Source organism: Pinus tabuliformis, chromosome 2_1 (genome assembly GCF_031772625.1).
Source record: "Pinus tabuliformis cultivar Carrire ecotype Pingquan chromosome 2_1, CPIR1, whole genome shotgun sequence".
Lineage (NCBI taxonomy): Eukaryota > Viridiplantae > Streptophyta > Pinopsida > Pinales > Pinaceae > Pinus > Pinus tabuliformis.
This window is the reverse complement of record NC_142299.1, coordinates 726,904,559-726,911,965: the sequence shown is the minus strand read 5'-3', so window position 1 is coordinate 726,911,965 and position 7,407 is coordinate 726,904,559.

Sequence of the window (7,407 nt, the reverse complement as noted above, 5' to 3'; positions counted from 1 at the left end):
ACTCACTGTGTGTTTGACTTATAAAATAAAATACCTTGAGCATGAAACCCATGCTCTAAAAATAATAATAATTTTCTTTCATTTTATAATTTATAAGAATCAAAAGTACATTTCATATTTATGAAGACCGAACCTAGTTACACATTTGTCAACACTCCCTCTTAACTAGGGAGGTATTCATAAATGGTACATGGATATTCTCAATCTGAAGAGATCTCATAAGAAGAGTTATATTTGTAACCCATATTTTTAGCATCATACCAACCAGAATTGTCACACAAAAAGACCTTGACTAACATCTCTATCTCTCCACAGTATCATAGCACAAGATTGGCAAGACCAATGATTTATTAACATCATCGTCATTGTCTCTCAAGGTACATACTCCACCCGAGTGTTCACAGAGAATGAACTTCTTTGGACTATTCTTATCTTGAATAGCTAGTCCTCAAAGAATATCGGTCCACGACTACTCTTATCTTGGATGCCCTACCTCATCCTCAGATAGTATCGGATGCCAGATTATTACCCAATCCTCAATTCTATCTTCCCAAGTGAAGACAAGAATGATGTGCCTATCTCTCCCTCTCAACTAGGTAGGATACACCAACCAAACCAAGCTCGTCTCTTAAATACACAAGTTTCTTATTAAGAAGAGATTTTGTCAATATGTCAGCTACCTTTTCATTAGTGGAGACATATTGTAGTTGCATTACGCCATCTTGTACTAGCTTCCAAATGTAGTGATACTTGTTGTTGGTATGCTTTTTCTTTCCATGAAACAATGGGTCTTTTGGAAATCGTATACAACTGATGTTACCACAATGTATCACTATAGGGTCCATTGGTCCTTAAAATAGGTCAGATAACAAATTCCTTAACCAGACCATGTCTATGCTTACTTCACAGGCTGCAATATACTCAGCCTCAACACTACTCAAAGCAACTGTATCTTGCTTTATGATCATCCATGAGATCATGGAGGATACCAAGCTGAAACATCCTCCAATGATGCTCCTTCCATCTTTCTCACTGCCTCCCCTATCGGAATCAGTATATCCCATCAGGTGGACATTATTCCTCCTATCGTATTTCAAGTAGTAGTGGATGGTTCCTTGCATATATCTCAAAATATGTTTTTCTGTTACCCAATGATCATGCTCCAGCTCCACTTGCAATTTTTTGGGTTGTGTTATATTCTTTCCATGACTAGTGGGGGGGTCACAGGGGGGGCGACAACCCCCCTGTCAGGGGGTATGCAGGGGTCTCCCCTGCACGGGGTCTAGGGGGCAGCGCCCTAGGAATTTATTTATTTTTTTTTTTATTTTTATTTATATATATATATATATATATATATATATATATATATATATATATATATTTTATTTTTATTTATTTATTTTTTTAATTTTTTTTTTTTTTTTTTTTTTTTTTTTTTTTCAGACCCTATATTACCTATGGTTTTGTGCATGTATTTTGCACATGGTTTTGAGCGCGATGGTTTTCGTTCCATGGTATTATGTAGATCTGGTTAAGGGAACTACGGTTATGTTCTAATCCAGGGTTAATGGATTAGGGTTTATGGATGCTTCGACATGTATATATATGTATTGTAACATTGAAAAGAACATAATGAAAAATCAATCTGGTAGCCCCAGTTTTGGGATCTAGGGGAAAATCTCTGTGTATATTTGTTTTATGTGTTATGCTCTCACCTTTGTTTATTTTATGTTTTAGAATTCATATGCGGGTAATTTCTGTACCAGGTTAAAACCTACAGAATTGAATGAGAAAATTTACTGCAAATCATATGTATGGTCGAGTATTTACCAAGTATATCTGTAAGCCAATCAATTTACTATACTTGGAAGGATCCACAGGGCTCGATTCAGAATTCCTTAGTCTTTTCAAAATTGTGATCATCGGGGTTGTCATTGGTTTGCAATCCATCATGTCAAACCTCTTCAACATATTGATCACATACTTTACTTGACCTAAATAGATCTCATTAGGTCCTTTCCAGACTTCCAATCCCAAATAGTAGTGCATTAGCCCTAGATCATTCATGTCAAATTATTCTACTAGTTTCTTCTTGCATTCTTCAATTCGACCTTCTACACTTGTCAAGATAATATCATCCACGTACAAAAGAATGATTACCAGTTCACCCTTCACAACCTTAATATAAAGGTTTGGATCAACATAACTCTTTTTGAAGTCTAATCTTCGTAGGTGTGCATCCATCCTAACATACCATGCCCTTGGAGCTTTCTTGAGGCCATATAATTCCTTCTTCAATCTGTAAACATATGCTTTTCTGTCTTTAACTTCAAATCCCAAGGGTTATTCTATATAGACTTCCTCGACAATTGTGCCATTTAGAAATGCAGTCTTGACATCCATTTGGTGGATGATCCATCCTATCGATGCTTCCAAAGAGACCAATGAATGTATAGTTGTATACCCTGCTGTCAGAGAAAATGTCTCTTCATAGTCAATTCCTTATAGTTAAGAGAAATCACTAGCCACAAATCTTGCTTATACTTGTCAATACTTCCATATGGTGCATGTTTGATCTTATAGAAACATTTGGAAGTTACCATATATTTTTCTTCGAGCCTAGGTACGATCTCCCAAACTCCATTCTTCATTATATATTGATATTCTCCATTCATGAAATCCTTCCAATCTTTATGATTGATAACTTCTTCAAAAGTGGATGGCTCTACTTCTATTTTTTTTTCATGTAGGTTGCATACCCAGAATATCATTTGGGCTTCTTGCTTTCCCTGAATGTGCCTTGAGTTTCTCCATGACCCTTTGCATCCAGTAGTGTAGACTTCAACTAGAGAGGTCTCTCTCTTGATTCAGGGATGACCACAGGTTGAATAGGTTCATTGGGACATTCATCTTCATCATTAGATTCTTCTTCTTCCCTGGTGACTTCTTATTCAAACATTGGAATTTCTTCATCATCAGAGTCCATAGGAAGTTCCTTTGATTTCTTGAGTGCAATACTTTCATCAAATATAACATCTCGACTGACTTATATACAATGTCCTTCCTTTATGTAGATCCTATAGGCCTTAGAAGGGTTACTATAGCCAAAAAATGTTCCTCTCATGCCTTAGGGGTCCATCTTCTTTCTTTTGTCCTTCGGTATATGAATATATATAGGACAACCAAATATTCAAAGATGATCCATAGTTGGTTTCTTCCCAGTGAATACTTCTTCAGGAGTTATGTTATCTAGTGACTTGTGGGGACTTCAATTTTGAATGTATATAGCTATCTTTGGGGCTTCTCACCATATAAATTTTGGTAGATCTTGATCATGTAACATTGCTTTTACACTTTCTTCAATGGACCAGTTCTTTTGTTCTACATCCATTTTGTTCGAGATTATATGGGGCTATCATTTCCCTCTTAATCCTAGACTCCTTATAGAAAACTATGATGTCCTTGGATGTATACTCTTCTCCATTATAAGATCTTAGTATCTTAATTCTTCTTTCTATAAGGTTCTCTACTTCAGCTTTGAATTCTTGAAATTTTGTAAATACTTCATCCTTGGATTTCATTAAGTAAACCCAATTTTTTCTTGAATGATCATTTATAAATGTGACATAATATAGATTACCTCCAAGTGATGTAGGAGTCATAGGGCCATAGACATCAGAATGAATAAGATCCAAGATTTATTTTGACCGTAAAGCCCTTCTTCCAAATGGTCTCTTGGTGTTCTTACCCAATGCACATCCCTTGCAAACTCATTTGTGATATTCTTTCAATTTGGGGATTCCATATACTATAGAAATTAGAGTTGGAATGATTTTGAAATGAAGATAACCAAACATTCTATGCCATAGTTCACATGTGTTGATTTCATTATGAACCAAAGCTTGAGCAAGAGGAGATATAAACCTGTAAAGTCTTCCTTCGTGGATAACAATTATTATAGAATTTTCTATGCTTGAGTTCTTTCTCCATACTACAACTTTTCCATCAATTAAAGCCACTCTATCACCCTTATCTTCTAGATTTGAAATGGAAAGTAAGTTCTTATGAAAACCTGGAACAAATAGGATGTTGTTGAGATGAATATTGCTTCCATTCCCCAGCTCTATTGAATTTGATCCAATTCCTCTTATAGGATAGCTCTTATTATCTCCAAGTTCCACTGAGTAAGAATATTTTCCTTTTGATAATGTCTTCATTTGCTTGTGATGACCGGTCATGTGTCTAGATGCACCACTATCGATTACCCAAATGTTCCTATCTTGAAATGTGCCAGTGAGTACTGAGAAGAGTACTTCATCCTTTGTAATGGCTACTTCCTTATTTCTAGTAAATAGAAGATTCCATGCTTCCTTGATGCCTTTCTTGATATGGCTTGCTACCTTTGAACACTTCTTGAGGAACTTCTTCAATGTAGTAGAGATTTTCATAATGCCCTTAGCCAACTTTAGGTTTGAAACCATGTTGAGAAATTTAGAGGGAAATGATTAGAGTGATTTATATTTACTTGATAATTGTTTGTGATGTATTTTTAATTATTAGCTTTATTACTTATAATTATGTTTTTATATCATCAAACAACTACCAAAACAAGAAGAACAAGAATTAGGTTACAAGCCAGAGTCAAAACCTCTCCACTTGAGAGGAAAACCCACAAATCCCTTCTCTTCCTTATAGATTATTCAATTAACGAATTCCAAGACCTTTAGACTAAGATCAATACACTCTAAGACCAAGATCAACCTCTCCGGATGATGTGTTATCCTTGATCCAATCAAACCCAATCAAATCTCTTCTAGTAGCAATATTTCGACCTTCTGCTGTAGAATTTCAGCCTCTATTGTAGACATGAAATTTTCGGCCTTCCTGCAGTTGTTGTTGCCACATGTGTGAGCCTTGCTTTGCCTTCCAAGGATTGCTTAGACCTTCACTTTCCTTTCTTTGACTTCTAGAGCTTGAGGATGACCTTCGCCTAACCTTCTTTACTTCTTTTGATCCAAGTGGATATTGGTGGCCACCCATCAATTCCACTTGGATCCCCACCATTGTTTCTTTCAGTTTTTTCAATTTCCTTAATTGTAGCATAGTTTACTATTTTTAGCAGCTTTTCGGGTCCTAAACTTCCAGAGCTGTTTTGAGGCCCTAAATGACGTTTTTTGGCAATCTACCACTAGCAATTTTTTGTCTAAAATTGTCTTTTTCGTCGTAGTCCTCGAAGAGATCTTTCCAGCGGGTTATCATGCACGTCAAACAGAGATAATATGACCAATTCGCGACCCCAAGAAGTTGGTTGTCCAACTCACCCCAACGGAGCCCATAAACTCTTGGTGTTACATCTCCTCGGGGTAGGGTTTTGGTTGTTTGGAGTTTTCTCTTATTGTTCAATAATAAAAATTCCCTTGAGCCTCATTGTAACGTAGTTCAGAGGCATGTAGCCACCACATCTCTTCTCAGAGACAAGCTACCATCGCCCGAGCTAGTCTTATTTCCATTCTGTTTGTAAGCATATTCCAGTATTTGATATTAATGAAATGAAGTGTTATTTCTACTGCATCTTTGTATTTATGGTTGTATCTGTAATTTTTCGTGTTCATGTTTAAATCCAGATCAGTGGTATTAGAACGGTTTGCTCTTTCTCTATTTTTCTTTGCATGTCCCCAATGAGGTCAGGATATAAGGAGTTAGGGCTTGAACTAGTCGAACCTTTGCAAGACTAGCATCGCCAATCTCGATGGCCTCCCATGGTAGATGAAAATATAGATGAGGGGGTAGGAGATCTTATCAAAATATTGCTCGAGGAAGCCCTCGAGTGATAAAGGAACACGATGATGGACAACTTTGCCCGGATCCTTTAGTAGCGACCCAGGGGCGATGCATCTACTTCCGATAGCTACTCTGGAAGCATCACACCCTTTAAGGTACTCGTTAACTTTGACATTCCCATATTTGAGGTCAAATAGATGCAGCCGCTGTAGATAAATGGTTAAATCTGTTAGAAGGATATTTTTCCATTCATGATTTTTCTAGTCAGGAAAAGATCACCTTTGCACTTCTCAAAGCAGCCCCCAACGTCAAGGACTGGTGGGAAACCTGCTGTGAGTAGAAGGATGAAAGTATGAACTCAATATTTTCAGCCGTACCCACTTAGAACTCATTTCGGGATGCCATCATGGAGAAGTACTACCTTTTCAGGAGCTATGAGGATAAATACATAAAGTGGACAATGCTGCAACGGGGAAGGGACCAAGATGTGCCGGAGTTTACCAATGTTTTTCATACCCTTCACACGAGGTTGGGTATCAAGGATTTTGAGAAGAATTTGGTTCTCAAGTATCTTAGCTGCCTGCACAGGTACATCCAGGATGATATGGAATTCCTGGACATCTCCTCGCTTGGCACGACATATCGATCTGTGGTCCAAATCGAGCAAAATTTTAAACAGAAGAAGCAAGACTTTGGATCTGCGAATCCAAAGCAAGGGAAAGGTGCCCCCAAACCACATAACAAAGGACAAAGCCAAGGTAGGGTGGCCCAAGATAACCCACCAAAGCCACAAGCAAAGAACAACGCCGCGAAGCTGAAGAAGGACACGGGAAAGTGGTGTGAGTTACATAAGAGCTCCACTCACAACACAAGTGAGTGTCGGGCCAAGCAGTCACTAGTGGTTGAGCTAAAGGCTTCAGAATCAGATGCATAATACGACTCTGAGTCAGAAACTGATAAGGGGAATGACAAAGGAAAGAAGATTATTGATGCGGAGCCCAACACCACCATTGCCACCACGAAGATCCAGAAGGAGGAACCCGAAGATCGAGAGGAGGAGGAGTGCCTCTTCCACTCCCAGATGTGGGTAAAGGGTTCCTCGCTACAGTTCATTGTCGATAGTAGGAGCCAAAAGAACCTCATTTCAGTAGAGGTCGTGAAGCGGCTGGGCTTATCGACCACAACACATCCACAACTATACACCATCAGGTGGCTTCACCAAGGACGGGATCTTCGCGTGAGCCAGTAGTGCCGCCTTCCATACAACATCAAGCGCTTCACGAATGAGGTATTATGTGACATTGCTCCCCTTGATGTTTGTGATGTATTATTAGGCCAACCATACTTATGGAAGCGACATGCTGTGTATGAGTCAAGGCCTCGTATTGTTATTGTTACTTTGGGAAATAAGTTGTACATGATACCAGAGGTAGCACTACCTACCGCCATCTCTTTGGTTACAACCAAAAAATGCAATAAGCTCATTTCCAAAACCAGGAATTTTTTTTTTCCTGATGATACACCCTCAGGGAAAGAAAAAGACGGTGGCCACGACCTCCAGACAGGGCCCCTTCGCACGAAAACAAAAGATGGACAAGGTCGTGGAGGAGTACGAGAACATCTTCA